This window comes from Arachis ipaensis, chromosome B3, assembly GCF_059453495.1.
Source record: "Arachis ipaensis isolate K30076 ecotype BB chromosome B3, ASM5945349v1, whole genome shotgun sequence".
Lineage (NCBI taxonomy): Eukaryota > Viridiplantae > Streptophyta > Magnoliopsida > Fabales > Fabaceae > Arachis > Arachis ipaensis.
In genome coordinates this window covers 12070320-12089694 of record NC_142438.1, presented here as the reverse complement: position 1 = coordinate 12089694, position 19375 = coordinate 12070320, and the positions used below count along the sequence as shown (strand labels likewise).

General features: G+C 37.9%; 1 protein-coding gene across 1 annotated transcript in view; it reads right to left on the bottom strand.

Annotated features, from left to right (window-relative positions):
- Positions 1-2147: 2147 nt before the first annotated feature.
- LOC107632455 (pentatricopeptide repeat-containing protein At4g01570) overlaps positions 2148-19375 on the bottom strand; it is a 30404-nt gene continuing 13176 nt past the window's right edge. The window contains exon 5 of the mRNA XM_088506681.1: positions 2148-2460. The gene's annotated coding sequence lies outside the window, so the exon portion shown is untranslated. The remainder of the gene's footprint in view (positions 2461-19375) is intronic.

The following is a 19375-nucleotide window of genomic DNA, read 5'->3' as shown; positions in this document are numbered from 1 at the left end:
GTTCCACCTTCACTTTCACCAATATTATCCCTCATACTATGACCAAACTGCAAAAATATTAAGATACAACATTAAATATGATATAGCTTTAAAACTATAAGAAATGGGATTCAGAGCAGTATAGCAGTGTGCATAAATTCATTTTTTCTTTAAATCGCAATCATTTCCCCTTACTTCACAATTTAAAAAGAAGCATTAAACAAATTCATTGGTCTAACCCGCCACTTACCCTGACTCCTGTAGCAAGAACCACTATTCATGATTTGCTTTATATCAATTTCAAACTAGTGAACAAATATGAACCTACAATATGAACCTACAATAAACCATAACAGTTAATAGTAGCAGTAGAAATAATAATGATTAATTAACAAATTAAAATTAATAATTAACAAATTAAATAAAAAAGATAATAGTAGCAGCAGCCAGCAAAAATTAGAAGAAGAGAAAACAGTAAATCAAGAAGTAAAAAATCATACTGAACCAGTGAAACATGTGGTCTAGGATTGATGCATGGAGAGAAACTCACTGAACCAGTGATCCAGCAATCAGAAGCAATTTCCCTAAAGAATGAACAACAAAAAAAACAATGAACACTGAACCCAGCAATAAAGTCCTAAAATTAATAGAGGAAAAGGGTCACTAGCTCATAGAGTTCTAAAGCATACAAACAAAACAAAACATCTAGTATACTCTAGAATAGACTAGAAGGAAGGATGAAAAAGGCCATTGGAAATAATTGATTTTCATACTGTGGCCTATGATTCATCCATGGAGAGTTCTAAATATATGGTCTTCAAACCAAAAACAACTTTTCAGATATCATGATCAGTAAATACAACTTTGCTTGCTAACATCCATTCCATACAGTGGGAATTGAAAAAACAACTATTCAGGCTATGCCGTAACAATACATTGAACAATGAACAATGAACAACAATCATAAGCAATTTTAGTAAATCAACAACAAATAAAATCCGAATAGAGAATAAAAATCTAACAACCTTCGACCAAAAAATTAGAACCAACAACCCTAAACCTGTGAACCAAAATATACAAATAGAATTGAAAATCATGAATCAGAATTAACCCTAAACCCCTAAATCAAAACAGAACAAAAAGTTTAAAATTAAAAAACGAAATCAGAATCAACAACTCAACCATAAAATCAAGAACAATTCAACCAAGTATTAATTATAAATTAGAATCAATAAGACTAAACCAAAATTTAAAAATAAAAATAGATTCAGAACAACAAACCAAACATGAGGCATAGCCGCTTAGCCTCCATTACAGAAGACGATGGAGGCTCGGTGGAAACTGAGGTCGGTGGCTCGGCGCTGCTGGGAAGAACATTCCTGGGTCGGTGGGTCGGTGCTCGCTGGCGACGCTGGGCGTTGCTGGGAAGAGAACGCTGCTGCCTGCTGGGTTGGTGCTCGCTGGGAACTGGGAAGAAGGCTTCGGGTGTTGGTGGCTGGTGGGATTGCGACTTTGCGACTGCGAGGGCGAGATTGAGAGCAGCAGAGAGCGACTGCGAGGGCAAGACTAAGAGCAGCAGAGAGCGACTGTAAGATTGCGACTCTGCGAGGGCGAGACTGAGAGAAGAGAGCGAGAGAAGCTAGGTTTCGAAATTGGGGGTGATGGGGGTTATGTGACTTTAGGTCACGACTTGGGGAGTTGGGGGCTGGGGGTGTTCGCATTTGGGGTCTGGCGTCTGGGAGGGGATGGGGGTTGGTTTTTAGGGTTTTTCATAAACCGGTTCGGTTCGGTTCGGTTCGGTTAGGGTTTTTATGGTCAGAATCGAAAACCGAACCGAACCGCAATAAAAACAGCAAAACTTATTTTTTTCGTTTTTTTTGTTTTTGATTTGTTTGGTTTTTGGTTTTTTCGGTTCGGTCAGTCGGTTTAGATCGGTCTGGTTCGGTTTTGAACACCCCTATATCAATGGCAGTTTCGCATATTTAGTTACAAAAACCAAAGAATGATATAATAATTACAAGGATCCAGATAATGGTAATTAAGAAGTTTGCTTTTAATTTGTATGACAAACGATAATGAGTTCTCTATAAACATAGTATTGAGTTTAAATCTAATCACTTGCAGAGGGAAAAAGAAACATGTGCCTCCTTGCTCGCACAGGTCCTTACTGCATCATGGATTTGGCAGATGGGGATTATCAAACACTTTTTAGGCATCTTTCTCATTGGCCACTGGTAAAGATATTAGGGATTCGGGCCTGCATATTGAATTGGGTACTAGTCTCACCCCAATATTGTATTATGCTTGAAATAGACAAGTTATGGATAATCAATTTTTGATGGGGAACAAGAGGACGTGAATTTCTTCTTATCTCTGCCACATGACTAAATAGTGGCCTCACGTACTAAAATCAAATGTGAGCTGTTCTGAGACCTGAATTCTTGTCTTTGAGCTTCAATTATTGTTGCTGTGATTTCACAACTGATGGTTTTCAGTGGCTAAGAGAAGGAGAGGTTGAATCTTAGCCCCCTTTTTGAAAAGTAACACTTGCTGGTCTTCAGGAGACTTTTTGATTTTTGTCTCGTCCCTAGCCACGAGACTTTTATTTTTATCTCGTCACTTGGCACGAGATATTTTTCAGTTTTAGCTTCTGTGCAGTAGAAACAGAAATGGAGTAGAGAAGAGAGAAAATTACACCCAGATATATCCTTGATGAGTTTGGAAAACTCTAAACTAAATTGATGATGATCAAACATCATTAACAGCAAAATTATTAATCTAATCATGTGTTAATTAATTTTGCTGTGCAGGATTTTTCTATTGGGCCGGAAAATAAAATGTTGCAAACCCAAATTAAAAACCAGCCTTGTTGCATAATTATATACTAAGTGGCTGAAATTTTATATTGTTGGGCCAAGCTTAATGTTGCTTACAACCAAGCCCATGGTTAATTTTTGATGAGAGCCTCTTATGTTTGATCTGAAACAATTTTCATCAAGAAAGCAAATGTTAACCAAATGGGCCAAGTTCAATGTTGATTACAACCAAACCCATGGTTAATTTTCTATGAGAGCTTCCTATGCTTGATCCAAATCCATCAGGAAAGCAAATGTTGTTAATTGGGCCAGATTTAATATTTGATGCAACTAAGCCCAATTATATGCAATGCTAATTCCTCATGCATTACCCGAAAACAATGAAGAAGGAACCCAAATTGTTTTCAACAGATCCAAAAATTCAAACATGTGTTGGATTTCAAATTACACTCAACTATCATTTATTACATGGGAACTATGAGAGAGAAATTGACAAAGTGATGTGATTGCAAGCACCAAGGCTACACGTTTGTCAGTAAAAAGAGAAAGGGAAATTAATTCACTTTTATCTTTTGTTTCATTAACTACTATTTCTCTTTCCTCTCTCTCATCTCTTTCTTGCTTCTTCTTTGGTCTTTGTCCAGTAAACCATGGACGCCGTGCTCATTAACCAACAGAAGGAAGAAGCTGCATGCATCAAGACCATCAAGCTAATGATGGCAAGAAAATATACTAAAATAAAAATGAGCTGTGGCTAAGATACTTACCAAATGTGGTCAGATTTGGTGAGGTTATCTTGAGCTTTGCATGCTCAAAGAGGTAGAAGAAGATCTCGGCCAGCAAGGGAGATTCTTGAAGCATGGCTTGTCTTTGATTCTGCTCAACCACCACAGGGAGTAGCTAGAGTGGCGAAGTGATGGTTGAAGGCAGAGATTGAAGCAGATGAAGTCATCATCATCATGAAGCATCAAGGGCCAGAATTCCATCTTGGAGAGCAAGCCAAGGATGGAGAGCTCGGATTGATGAAGGGTGATGATCAAGAAAGGACTAGAGGTAATTGCATGTTGGTTAATGCATGGTTATCTCTTCTCTCTCTTTGTGGCCGAACCGGTTTTGTTGAAGGAGGAAGAAGTTGGTTCGGTTTTGGCTTCAATAAGTGGAGGCTCCCCTCTTCTATAATAAGGGTAGACAGCCACTGTTTGAGGCAAGGAGAAAATTTGAGAGTGCAAGGCACAGAGTTCTCAGAGCTACCTGAGCTAACAGTTTTTCTCTTCTCCTTCAATATTTTCTGTTTTGTATTTTTCTGTTTAATTTTGTCATGTCTTGAGTCTCATGGTAAAAGGCAAACAGTGAGGTTTGTAATGAAAAATCCATAGAGCGGAAAAAGGCAGAGAGTGCAAAATTAAAAGAAAAAGCCATAGATGTCTTAGAGTTCCTTTGTTCATCTATGTTGTGTTTCATGATTCTGTGGGAATCCCCTTGTAAGTTGGGTTAGCACTTTACAAGTTGTAATCAGATTGATTATAGTAAAATTCCATCATGGTTGTGATGGAGACTGGATGTAGGCTGCACTGCACTTAGCAGCTGAACCAGGATATATCTGGGTGTAATATTTCTTCTCTCCTACTTCATTTCTGTTTTCTACTGCACAGGAGCAAAAACTAAAATATCTCGTGCCAAGTGACGAGACAAAACAAAATGTCTCGTGGCAAGTGACGAGCAAAAACAAAATGTCTCGTGTCCAGAGATGAGCTAAAACAGAAAAACCTCTTCTGTATTCAGCTAGTGTCAGCAACATAAAAAGGGGACTAAGATTCAACCCCCCCTTCTCTTAGCCAATGAAACCATCAATTGGTATCAGAGCTTGGTCTCAAAGAGATCAAGCTTTGCAGCTTGGAGTAAAGATCCCTATGGCGGAAAACAGTGGCGCAAATGTGGTGTCCTACAATCTGACTGAGGGTCAATCAAGCAATAGACCTCCTCTTTTCAATGGGAAGAATTATACTTATTGGAAGGAGAGGATGAAGATATTTGTGCAAGCAGTGGATTACAGACTGTGGAAAATCATCTTAGAAGGACCTCAATATCCAACTGATACAAGTGCCGAAGGAGTTGTTTCTCTCAAACCAGAAGCAAGCTGGACCGAGGAAGATCGGAAGAAGGTGGAGTTAAATGCCAAGGCAGTAAACCTACTCAATTGCGCTATCAGCTTTGAGGAATACCGACGGGTATCAAGATGCACAACGGCAAAGGAAATCTGGGACAAATTGCAAATCACCCATGAAGGAACCACCATTGTCAAGAAGACTCGGGCAGATATGCTAAACAGAGAGTATGAAACGTTTGCAATGAAGGAAGAAGAGTCCATTGATGAACTGTTTGAACGGTTCAATGCTATCATTGTTGGCTTAGATGCTCTAGGAATTACACATTCTGATTCTGTGCTAGTGAGAAGAGTGTTGAGATGTCTCACAAAAGACTGGGAAACTAAAGCTTTAATTATTTCTGAGAGCAGTAGCTTAGACTCCATGACACTTGATGATTTGAGAGGAAATCTTCTTGCTTTTGAAAATACCTATTTAAAAAAGGATACAAAAAAGAAAGGAATTGCATTTTCTTCTGTGACTAACCCTCTGGATGATGAATCCAGTGATAACTCTTCTGAAAATGAGTTTGTTTTATTTGCAAAAAAATTCAGGAAAATGGCTAAGCTCAGAGGCAAAGGCAGCAGCACAAGGAGAATAAAGAAAGACCTTAGCAAGGTAACTTGCTATAATTGCAAGGAAATGGGGCATTTCAAATCTGATTGTCCCAAGCTGAAAAAGGAGGAAAGGCCAAAAAGAGGAAACAAGAAAGGACTGATCGCCACATGGGAAGACTTGGAGAATGACTCTGATGATGATGATGAAGAAACCGAGACCAAGTCACAAACATGTCTCATGGCAGACCACATAGATCAGGTAGTCTTTCATAACCCTAACACTGAAGATCTCCATCTTATGATAGACCACCTTTCTGAAAAAATAAGATGTTTTCTGCTGGAAAATCAAGAACTTGAACAGCAAACTACCATTCTTAAGGCCGAAAACAGTTTTCTAAAAGAAAAAGTGAGAGAGGCCGAAACTGCTTGTGATCTTGTTGAAGAAAATAAGCAGTTAAGAGCCCAAGTTAGGAGCTGTGAAAGTAACCATTGTGTTCTTGCATATGTGGACTGTTTTAAACAAAATGAAGAGTTGCTTAAAAAGGTTAAAAGACTTGAGGAAGACTTGGCCAAATTTACACAAAGTTCTGAAAGTTTAAATCACATCTTGGCTAGTCAAAAACCTCTTTATGATAAGGCTGGGTTGGGGTTTCATAAATCTGAAAATTCACATTTTGAAAATATTGCTTCATCTTCTAATGACACAAGATTTCAAGATCCCACCTACTTTAACAAAAAGGCAACTCCAAGGTTTTGTAGACTATGCAATCGGAATGGACACTTTCCCATTCAATGCTTTTTCGGTGAAAGAATGGTTGGTGACAAAGTTTATAAAATTGTTTTTGATTACAATGGCTTAGGACATAGAAGATGGTTTAACGTAAAAGGATCCAAAAAGATTTGGATACCTAAGGTTAATTAAGCATTGTTTTGTAGGTTTGCCTAGCATCCAAGAGGAAGGAAAATGTGTGGTATATGGACAGCGGATGCTCTAGGCATATGACCGGAAAGGCAACCTTCTTCATAAAGCTTGATGACTATGATGGAGGACTTGTCACTTTCGGTGATGATGCAAAAGGAAAAATTGTGGCTGTTGGGAAAGTTGGTAAAAACTTTTCTTCTTGTATAAATGATGTTCTCCTTGTACATGGCTTGAAACATAATTTGCTTAGTGTTAGTCAACTTTGTGATTTGGGTTTTGAAGTTATCTTTAAGAAATTTGTTTGTTTAGTTGTGTGTGAAAAAACTGGGAATGTTCTTCTTGAAGCTAAAAGATGCAACAATGTGTATGGATTAACTCTTGAGGATTTAAAGGAACAAAATGTAACATGCTTCACATCTTTTGAATCTGAAAAATGGCTTTGGCATAGAAAGTTGGGACATGCTAGCATGTATCAAATTTCTAAGCTAGTCAAAAGAAATTTGGTTAGAGGAATCCCAAACATCAAGTTTGATAAGGATCTTACTTGTGACACTTGTCAATTAGGCAAACAAGTAAAATCCTCTTTTAAATCAAAAGATGGAATCTCTACCAAAAGGCCATTGGAAATGTTACATATTGACCTTTTTGATCCTACTAGAACTCAAAGTTTAGGAGGTAAATACTATGGTCTTGTGGTGGTAGATGATTACTCTAGATTTGGTTGGGTACTTTTCCTTGCTCATAAGAATGATGCCTTTCATGCTTTTTCCACCCTTTGTAAGAAAATTCAAAATGAAAAGGATTTGAAAATTGCCCATTTGAGAAGTGATCATGGAAGAAAATTTGAAAATCAAGATTTTGAAAATTTCTATGATGACTTAGGGATTTCTCATAATTTTTCATGCCCTAGAACCCCCCAACAAAATGGGGTGGTTGAAAGAAGGAATAGAAGCCTTCAAGAAATGACTAGGGCTATGTTATGTGAGAGTGAAATTCCTAAATTCTTATGGGCTGAGGCTGTGAACACAGCATGTTATATTTTGAATAGAACAATCATTAGAAAGGGGTTAAAGAAAACACCTTATGAGCTATGGAAAGGAACCCCTCGAAATCTTAAGTACTTTCATATTTTTGGATGCAAATGTTTTGTACTTAATAATAAGGAAAACCTTGGAAAATTTGATCCAAAATCATATGAAGGAATGTTTGTTGGATATTCCACCACAAGCAAGGCCTATAGAATTTATCTCAAGGAGCATAGGACAATAGAGGAATCCATACATGTTACTTTTTGTGATTCTAACTTAATTCCCAGTATTGTGAAGGATATTGATTCAGATTATGAAGATGGAACAAGCAAAGAAATTCCCAAATCTGTCCAGAATGAAGAATCTGTCAGCCCTGTTCTGTCTCGTCAGATTGGAGGAGACACTTCCATTTTGTCTCCTGAACAGGCACGAGCAACTGAAACAGTGAGACCACCAGAAGTTCATCAAAGTCCTACACCTGTCCGAAAGCCTAGAGAATGGAAGTCTATGAGAGGTTATCCTCATGATTTCATCATTGGTGATCCTTCTCATGGCGTAACAACAAGATCCTCCACCAAAAGGCAAACCGAACCTAGCAACTTTGCTTTCTTGTCACAAATGGAGCCCAACAATGTCAAACAAGCTCTTAAAGATCCATCATGGGTCAAGGCCATGCAAGAGGAGCTAGCTCAATTTGACAAGAATGAGGTTTGGACATTAGTACCCTATTCGGATGGTATGAAGGTAACGGGTACTAAGTGGGTCTTTAAAAATAAACTTGGTGAGGATGGACAAGTTGTTCGTAACAAGGCTAAATTAGTGGCCCAAGGTTACGATCAAGAAGAGGGTATAGATTTTGATGAGTCTTTTGCTCCGGTAGCTAGAATGGAAGCAATTCGATTGCTTCTTGCCTATGCCGCCCATAAAGGTTTCAAAATGTTTCAAATGGATGTTAAATGTGCTTTCCTTAATGGTTTTATTGATAGAGAAGTGTATGTGGCACAACCCCCCGGTTTTGAACATAAAGAGTTTCCAAATCATGTTTTCAAATTAACTAAAGCCCTTTATGGTCTTAGACAAGCTCCAAGAGCTTGGTATGAAAGGCTTAGTGCCTTCTTGTTGGAAAATAAATTTCAAAGGGGTACCACCGACACTACTTTATTTATTAAAGCATCTAATGATGATATACTTCTTGTTCAAGTTTATGTTGATGATATTGTATTTGGTTCGGCCAACATTTCCTTGTGTGAAGAGTTTGGAAAACTCATGACTAGTGAGTTTGAAATGAGTTTAATGGGAGAGCTTACTTTCTTTCTTGGACTCCAAATTAAACAAACTCCTAGTGGTACTTTTATTTACCAAGGAAAATATGCAAAAGAACTTATTAAAAAGTTTGGCCTAGAAAACTCCAAAGCAATGGGTACACCAATGCATCCCAACACAAAACTTGAAAAGGATGATGATGGTCAAGATGTGGATGAAACAAAGTATAGAGGAATAATAGGTTCACTCATGTACCTTACCTCCTCTAGACCGGATATTGTTCAAAGTGTGGGTGTATGTTCAAGATTTCAATCTCACCCAAAAGAATCCCATCTTACGGCTGTTAAACGCATCATTAGATACATTAAGGGAACTTGTGATTATGGGTTGTGGTATCCTAAATCTGATGAATTTTGTGCAGTAGGGTTTTGTGATGCAGATTATGCGGGAGATAGAGTGGATAGAAGAAGCACGTCCGGCATGTGTTGCTTCCTTGGAAGCTCACTCAACATGTGGTCAAGCAAGAAACAAGCCACAGTGGCTTTATCCACAGCTGAAGCAGAATACATTTTCGCATCTGCATGTTGCACTCAATTAATTTGGTTAAAAACACAATTGGAAGATTACAAATTAAAAATCAATAGTATACCCCTATTTTGTGATAATATGAGTGCCATAAATATTTCAAAAAATCCTGTTTTGCACTCAAGAACAAAGCACATTGAAATTAAATATCATTTCATTAGAGAACATGTGCAAAAGGGTACTATTGATATTCAATTTGTAAAATCTGAAGACCAAATTGCTGATATTTTTACAAAACCTCTCTGTGAAGACAGATTCTGTACCTTGAGTAAAAGTTTGGGAATGTTTGATTTAAGTCTTATTGAAAATCTGTGAATTTGTGACTCTGTTCAGTTTTTGCTCGTAGGGTTGGACGAGATAAAAAAAATCATGGCTTGATGGAAGAGCTGTGGTCAAGGGGGAGGCAGCGCATAATTCAAAATTTTATGGGCCCCACCAAAAATTCCTTGACCCCACCTTAACAGTTATGGTAGTTATCTTTCTACAAATAAGAATCTTCCTCTTGTGTCATCAAATCTCCTTGGAAGTGGTTATTGTCAAATCAAATCCCTATATCCATCTAATCCCTTGATTTAAGGCAACAACTTTTCAGTTTTGGATTTCAAAAGTTAAAAGGGAAATCATTTTTTTGGATAATAACCACCCATTATGGTCATTAACCGTCCACTAATGGTCATTACTCTCCATATTCTCTTTCCAAACCCCATTAAATGCGTTCACCCACCTTGTCTCTCTCCCTCTCTCAATTCGGTTATCACCACTACCCTTTCATATTCCACTCCCCATTACCATGAAAAAGAAAACCGCGCCAAGAAAGAGTGAAAGAATTCTTCTTTCTCAAAAACCATCAACACCCCAAACGCACACTCATATCCACATACATTCTACTTCCTCATCCTCTCCCTCACCTCCAACCAAACAAACCGAAGCCATGAGAAGAAAGGTAGTGGCCCAAAAGAGTTCCGGAAGAGGACGAAACAGGAAGAACAAGGACCCCCAAGAGGAAGAAGAGCAAGAATCTTATACTTCTCCCATTCCATCACCTCCACCCTCATCACCGAAGCGGACTACTCCTGGAAAAAGCTCCCAGAAGAATCAGGGGTTTGCACTCAATGACACTACTGAACCTCCAAACTTGGAATCCGTGGAATTTAGAGACAAATATGGCAAGACTCACTCCCACTTTGATCCAAGCAGATTTAACTCTTGCACCTCTTTTGAGTTTTATAAGGAGGTTATGGAGAAGCGTCATTTGTGCACAACTTATCTTGTTAGCCTTGAAAATCTCACCAACAAGGGCATCAACGTTTCTCCTCTGTTTGAACTACTCAACTGGAAACCTTTGCTTCTCATTCAGAAACCAGTCTACCCTGGTCTTGTTCGAGAGTTTTATGCCAATATGCGGCTCATTGATGGCACCCTTCATTCCTATGTCAAAAGGGTTCAAATAGCCCTTGATGCTGAGACTATTGGAGCGGCCCTGGGCTTCAAGGATGAAGGACCGCAAGCATACATGGTGGAAAAATGGGACACACAAGTTGGCGTTCCATACAAGACTGTTCTCAAGCACATTTGCGAAAACCTTTCTGGATTGCATGGCACCATACCAACACATAAAGCTCTAGGACCGGTCAATTCTCTGCTTCACCGTATCATCACATATATTCTGACTCCCCAAAGCGGCTCACACAACTGAGTAACATTTTCTGACTGTCTCATCTTATTTGCTTTGGTTACCTCTACTCCTATATCCTTCGGTTATATTATGATTAGGCACATGTGGGATTCTGTTAGAAGCACCCGAAAGGCTAACCTGCCTTGTGGTATGTTTTTAACTAGAATATTTGAGTACTTTAAAGTTGATTTGTTAAATGAAGCTGTAGAAAACAAGGTGTCTTCAATCAGAGGAGCAGGAGCAACTAAGGAAACCAAAGGGCGACAAACTGGTGCATCGGATAGTGACCATGAAGGCAGACCAGAATCTTCCAAAACAATGAAGTCCATCAAACAGATTTTGGGAGAATTTTCGAACATGGCAGATTTGATGTATCGGTCAGCCAAAGAAACCCGTAAGCAAGCCTTTGACAGTGAGAAAGCTTGGAAAAATTGCAAAGACAGGGTCAATCTGATGATGGAACATTTTAAAGAAGATTTGGGAGATGATAGTGTCGGAGATGCTGAAGAACAACTTAATTTTTCAGATGATTAGTGACTGTTTCTTTACTCTGTTTGATATAGGCTCCACTAGGCTCAATCTATTTTTTGTATGAGCATGACTTGATACTCACTGCTCTAGGATACTCTCTAGGATATTGTGATATACTCTTGCTACTTTGCTTTGAATATTTTGCTATGTTTTGATCATGTTTTGTGCAGGTGCTCCCCATGATGACAAAAGGGGGAGGAAATTTTAGTTCCAAAATTGAAATTGGAACGAAACAGGGGCTGAAAAAACAGGGGAACAGGGGATGAAATTTTCAAAATTGAAAATTTATGATCACCCTTGTTCAAAGAATGCATGTGTTAGTGCATTCACTATATTGCTTGAACTACATTTGGTTTATGATGATGTTTGATTTTGATGCCTGGCTGTTGACTCATCATTGATAAATTTGTTGGATTGAAAACTTATTTTTGGCAGTTCCTTTAAATTGTGCAATGTATTAAAACTGCCTTGTTTTGATCATGTGTATTTCAAATATTTTTCACATCATTTTGTTTTGCTCTGATATACTACAAGAAATGTTTGGAAAATATTTGGATAAATTTTTGTTTGTATGAAAATGTTTGAGCAGTAAATCAGTTTATGATATCAAATAAGTTTTTTGATTATCAATTAAAACTACTCATAAATCAAGCATTTAGCATCATAAAATATGCTAAATAACATTACTACTTGAAGCTTGATTTAAAAATGTTACAGGTTGAGTGCTTCCCTTGGTAACATAAGCATACATCAAGGGGGAGCATTGTGACATTTTGAAAGGGGGAGAAATTCAAATTCAAAGGGAGTATTCTTTACTCAATCTCTAATATTTTTCCCATTTCAATTTTAATGATGTTTGTCATCAAGGGGGAGATTGATGAGTTTGGAAAACTCTAAACTAAATTGATGATGATCAAACATCATTAACAGCAAAATTATTAATCTAATCATGTGTTAATTAATTTTGCTGTGCAGGATTTTTCTATTGGGCCGGAAAATAAAATGTTGCAAGCCCAAATTAAAAACCAGCCTTGTTGCATAATTATATACTAAGTGGCTGAAATTTTATATTGTTGGGCCAAGCTTAATGTTGCTTACAACCAAGCCCATGGTTAATTTTTTATGAGAGCCTCTTATGTTTGATCCGAAACAATTTTCATCAAGAAAGCAAATGTTAACCAAATGGGCCAAGTTCAATGTTGATTACAACCAAACCCATGGTTAATTTTCTATGAGAGCTTCCTATGCTTGATCCAAATCCATCAGGAAAGCAAATGTTGTTAATTGGGCCAGATTTAATATTTGATGCAACTAAGCCCAATTATATGCAATGCTAATTCCTCATGCATTACCCGAAAACAATGAAGAAGGAACCCAAATTGTTTTCAACAGAGCCAAAAATTCAAACATGTGTTGGATTTTAAATTACACTCAACTATCATTTATTACATGGGAACTATGAGAGAGAAATTGACAAAGTGATGTGATTGCAAGCACCAAGGCTACACGTTTGTCAGTAAAAAGAGAAAGGGAAATTAATTCACTTTTATCTTTTGTTTCATTAACTACTATTTCTCTTTCCTCTCTCTCATCTCTTTCTTGCTTCTTCTTTGGTCTTTGTCCAGTAAACCATGGACAAAATGCTCATTAACCAACAGAAGGAAGAAGCTGCATGCATCAAGACCATCAAGCTAATGATGGCAAGAAAACATACTAAAATAAAAATGAGATGTGGCTAAGATACTTACCAAATGTGGTCAGATTTGGTGAGGTTATCTTGAGCTTTGCATGCTCAAAAAGGAAGAAGAAGATCTCGGCCAGCAAGGGAGATTCTTGAAGCATGGCTTGTCTTTGATTCTGCTCAACCACCACAGGGAGTAGCTAGAGTGGCGAAGTGATGGTTGAAGGCAGAGATTGAAGCAGATGAAGTCATCATCATCATGAAGCATCAAGGGCCAGAATTCCATCTTGGAGAGCAAGCCAAGGATGGAGAGCTCGGATTGATGAAGGGTGATGATCAAGAAAGGACTAGAGGTAATTGCATGTTGGTTAATGCATGGTTATCTCTTCTCTCTCTTTGTGGCTGAACCGGTTTTGTTGAAGGAGGAAGAAGTTGGTTCGGTTTTGGCTTCAATAAGTGGAGGCTCCCCTCTTCTATAATAAGGGTGGACAGCCACTGTTTGAGGCAAGGAGAAAATTTGAGAGTGCAAGGCACAGAGTTCTCAGAGCTACCTGAGCTAACAGTTTTTCTCTTCTCCTTCAATGTTTTCTGTTTTGTATTTTTCTGTTTAATTTTGTCATGTCTTGAGTCTCATGGTAAAAGGCAAACAGTGAGGTTTGTAATGAAAAAGCCATAGAGCGGGAAAAAGCAGAGAGTGCAAAATTAAAAGAAAAAGCCATAGATGTCTTAGAGTTCCTTTGTTCATCTATGTTGTGTTTCATGATTCTGTGGGAATCCCCTTGTAAGTTGGGTTAGCACTTTACAAGTTGTAATCAGATTGATTATAGTGAAATTCCATCATGGTTGTGATGGAGACTGGATGTAGGCTGCACTGCACTTAGCATCTGAACCAGGATATATCTGGGTGTAATATTTCTTCTCTCCTACTTCATTTCTGTTTTCTACTGCACAGGAGCAAAAACTAAAATATCTCGTGCCAAGTGACGAGACAAAACAAAATGTCTCGTGGCAAGTGACGAGCAAAAACAAAAAGTCTCGTGTCCAGAGATGAGCTAAAACAGAAAAACCTCTTCTGTATTCAGCTAGTGTCAGCAACATAAAAAGGGGGCTAAGATTCAACCCCCCCTTCTCTTAGCCACTGAAACCATCAATCCTGGTTCAGCTGCTAAGTGCAGTGCAGCCTACATCCAGTCTCCATCACAACCATGATGGAATTTCACTATAATCTTTTTGATTACAGACTGTAAAGTGCTAACCCAACTTACAAGGGGATTCCCACAGAATCATGAAACACAACATAGATGAACAAAGGAACTCTGAGACCATCTATAGCTTTTTCTTTTAATTTTGCACTCTCTACCTTTTTCCGCTCTATGGATTTTTTCACACAAACCTCACTGTTTGCCTTTTTCCATGAGACTCAAGACATGACAAAATTAAACAGAAAATACAAAACAGAATACATTGAAGGAGAAGAGAAATCTGTTAGCTCAGGTAGCTTCTGAGAACACTGTGCCTTGCACTCTCAAACTTTCTCCCTGCTCCAAACCGTGGTTGTTCCCTCTCTTTATAGAAGAGGAAAGCCTCCACTTTTGAAGCCAAAAACCAAGCCAACTTCTTCTTCTCCAAGAAACAGAACCGGTTCGGCCAGAGAGAGAAGAGATAACTCATGCAAAACCCAACATGCAATTATCTCTAGTCCTTCCTTGGTCATCACTCTTCATCAATCCGAGTGCTCCATCCTTGGCTTGCTCTCCAAGATGGATTTCTGGCCCTTGATACTTCATGATGATGATGGCTTCTTCTGCTCCACTTTTGCTTCCTCCCTCACGTAGCCACCCTAGCTACCTTCTGTGATGAGTGAACCCAAAAGCAGTGACAAGCCATCGCTCCAAGATCTTCTTTCCTGCTGGCCAAATCTCCTTAACCATTTTTGGTATAGAGAGGCTGAGATCTCATCACCATATCTTTCCTTTCATGGTTTAAAGATCTTAGCCACTGCATTTTTTTTTATGTTTTTTTGCCATCATTGAGATGGTCTTTAGACGTGCCTTTCCTTCTTTTCGGTAGCTCAATCTAGCTTCCATGGTTTGCTGGGTATTGTCCAAAAGAGAGGAAAGAAAGAATGAATGAGAGAGAAGAAACAAATGGAAGAGAAGCAATTAAATGAATTAAACAAATTAAGTGGAAAAAGTTGCTTTTACTTCCCTTGCTTGAGTGGCATGCATCACAAAGCAAATCAATCATGTCACTCATACTCTCTCTCTCATTTATGTTTTCAATGCATGTATTAATTCTTCTCAATAAAACTTTGAGTTCCATCTCATGCTTAAAGAAGAGATCCGTTGAAGACATGGGGCAAATAGCAACATTTGCTTTCCTGATGGATTATTTTCGGATCATGCATTGGGGGAATAGCAAAATATAATTAACTTGGGCTTGTACCAATAATGGATCAATTTGGCCCAATAAAAACAAAACATTGTTTCAGCCTTTATGATCACAATGGTTTAACATCAAGGCTGAATGAAAATTATTCCAATGGACTTGCTTTAATATTTTTTGTTCTGTTCGGCCCATAAAGGAATCTGCACAGCAAACATTATTATAATTAATATACTTTAATCAAAATAAATTAATAATTTTGCTGTTAATAATGTTTGATCATCATCAATTTAAATTAGAGTTTTCCAAACTCATCAATCTTCCCCTTGATGACAAACATTATTAAAATTTAAATGGAAGGAAATTTAAGAATTAGAGTATAGAGTACTCCCTTTGAAGATTTGTATTTCTCCTCCTTTCAAATTGTCACAAGACTCCCCCTTTAATATATGCCATTCTTATCAAGGGAAGTACTAACCTGTAACAGTTTTAATCAAGCTCAAAGTAACAATGTTATTCAACATGTTAATTTTGAAATGTTGAATGCTTGATTTATGAGCAGAGTTGGATTGATAATCAAAACTCATTTGTTATCATAAATTGATTTTCTGCTCAAACTTTACACACATCAATTGAGTACAAAGAAAATGTTGTTCAAAAGATTTTTAAATATTTTCCAGTCAAGATATCAGAGCAATATTATTATGGTAAGAAAAATATTTTGAACCACACATGATCACATCAAAACATGGCAGCTGTTAGATTTTACATATCACAGTTTAAAGGAACTACCAAAAAATTATCAAGCCAGCATGTTCACCAAGATGAATCAGAATATTCCTATTTCGATAGAAGCATGCATATTCATCAAGATAAATCAACCAGGCAGTCATATAATCAAAACAAATGTATTGTCAAACATCATAAACCAAATTCATTTCCAATAGACATCAATATTATCAACATGCTTTATCAAGCATTAGATGTATCTCTTTTAACAAGGGTGATCATAAATTTTCAAAAGAAAATTTCATCCCCTGTTTTCTTTCCCTGTTTTTTCAGATTTCAATTTTCAGCTTTCTCCACCTTTTGTCATCAAAGGGGCACCTGCAAGAAGTTTTAACATAGAAAATAGAGTATGCAAAATATAACCCAAAAAATAATCTAAAAGTGTTTCACAAAGTATCACAGAGTTATACTACTAGCAGTATCCAACCCAACAAAATAAAGTAACAAATTGAGCCTAAGTGTGCCAATATCAAACAGTAAACATAAGTTTAATCATCAGAGAGATGAAAGTTAGATTCCTCGGCCCCTGCCTCACTACCCACTTCATCTTCAAGGCTTTCCAGCATTAGACCGACCCTATCTTGGCATTTCTTCCAGGCTGACTCATTTTCATATGCTAGTTTGCGTGCAGACCTATGAAATTGAACCATGAGTTCGGACATGTTTGAGAATTTTGTGAGAATGTCTCTGAGGGATTCGGTTGCCTTGGAGGATTCCGGCCGACTTTCAAAATCATCATCAGAAGCCATAGATTTCTTTCCCTTTTTAACAGCGCCCCCTCCTTTGATCATAGAGACTTTGTTTTCTACATCCTCATTTGTTAAATCTACCTTAAAGTACTCAAAAATACACGTGAGAAACGTTTCATAAGGTAAATTAGCCTTTTTTGTACTCTTTACAGACTCCCACATATGTCTAATCATGAGATAACTAAATGAAACAGAAGATGAAGTAACGAGAGCAAATATTATGAGACAATCAGATACTGTTACCCTATTATGAGAGCCACTATGTGGGGTAAGAATGTGAGTTATGATGCGGTGCAGTAGTGAGTTGGTTGGTCCAAGAGCCTTGTGAGTGGGAACAGTGTCGTCTAGGCTAGACAGATTTTCACAGATTTGATGAAGAACTTGCTTGTATGTGACCCCAACGTGTGCATCCCATTTGTCAGTCATGTAAACCCTCGGCCCTTCATCAGTGTAACCAAGGGCAGAGCCAATGGTTTCAGCATTCAGAGTGATATGCACATGCTTTACGTAGGAGTGAAGACTACCATCAATCAATCTCAGATTTGCATAAAACTGTCTTACCAACCCTGGGTAAACCATTTTGTGAATGAAGAGCAATGGAGACCATTTGAGATTGTCAAACAGAGGATGTAAATTAATCCCTTTGGCAGCCAGAGAATCAAGATTCACCAAGTATGAGGGACACAGATGCCGCTTTTCCAAAATCTCTTTGTGGAATTTATAGAATGCACATGTAGAAAACCTTGAAGGATCAAAATGAGAATGTGGTTTATGAAATTTGTTCTTGAAATCCATTGATCCAAGGTTTGCGGGTTCCCGGGTCTCATGAAACACGAAACCTTTGGTTTTCTGAGAGCTTTTTCCAGACGCATGTGGGGTGGACTTCTTCGGTGGTGATGGAGGAGGTGATGTATGAGATTCCTCTTCCTCTTCTTCCATGCTTGGTTCCTTGTTCTTGTCACTTTTCCTTCTTCCAGAAGATTTCTGGGCTATTACTTTGCGCCTCATTGGTTCAGATTTCTTGGTGGGAGGTGAAGGAGAAGATGAAGAAGTGGAGTGAATATGTATGTGTGTGTACGTTTGGGGAGTGGAAGGCTTTGAGAGAGACGAATTCTTTCGCTCTTTCTTGGTGCTATTTTCTTTTTCATTATGAAGAAGATGAATGGTGATGGAAGTTGGAGAGAGAGAAGGCCGAAGGGTGAGGTGAGTGGAGGGAGGTTAGAGGGACATTAAATGCTGATTGGAAAGAGATAGTGGAGGGAGTTATTAACCATTAAGGGCGCGGTTATTAACCAGGGAAGTTTCAAAAAACTAAAAAGGAGTTTCCTTGAATCAAGGGATTAGTTGAAAGGAAATATTTGATTTGACAACATGCTTCTTCCAACAAGATTTGATAAGACAACCAAGAGATTTTGTGATTTTATTTTTCAAAAAAAAGAGGAACTAACAAAACTGTCATGGTGGAGTCAAAGATATTTGGTAGGGCCCATGAAGATTAAATTCTGCGTTGCCTCCCCCTTGATTATAGCCCTTCCATCATGCCCTCATTTTTATCTCGTCCAAACCTACGAGACAAAACTGAACAGAATCAAATATTCATAAGTTATCAATAGAACTTAAATCAAATATTCCCAAACTTTTTCTCAAGGTGCAGAATCTATCTTCACAGAGGGGTTTTGTAAAAATATCAGCAATTTGGTCTTCAGATTTTACAAATTGAATATCAATAGTACCCTTTTGCACATGCTCTCTAATAAAATGATATTTTATCTCAATGTGCTTAGTTTTTGAGTGCAGAATATGATTTTTTGAAATATTTATAGCACTCATATTATCACAAAATAAGGGTATACTATTGATCTTTAATTTGTAATCTTCCAATTGTGTTTTTAACCAAATTAATTGAGAGCAACATACAGATGCGGAAATGTATTCTGCTTCAGCCGTGGATAAAGCCACTGTGGCTTGCTTCTTGCTTGACCACATGTTGAGTGAGCTTCCAAGGAAGCAACACATGCCGGATGTGCTCCGTCTATCCACTCTATCTCCCGCATAATCTGCATCACAAAACCCTACTGCACAAAAGTCATCAGATTTAGGATACCATAATCCAAAATTACAAGTCCCCTTAATGTATCTAATGATGTGTTTAACAGCCGTAAGATGGGATTCTTTTGGGTGAGATTGAAACCTTGAGCATACACCCACACTTTGGACAATATCCAGTCTAGAGGAGGTAAGGTACATAAGTGAACCTATCATTCCTCTATA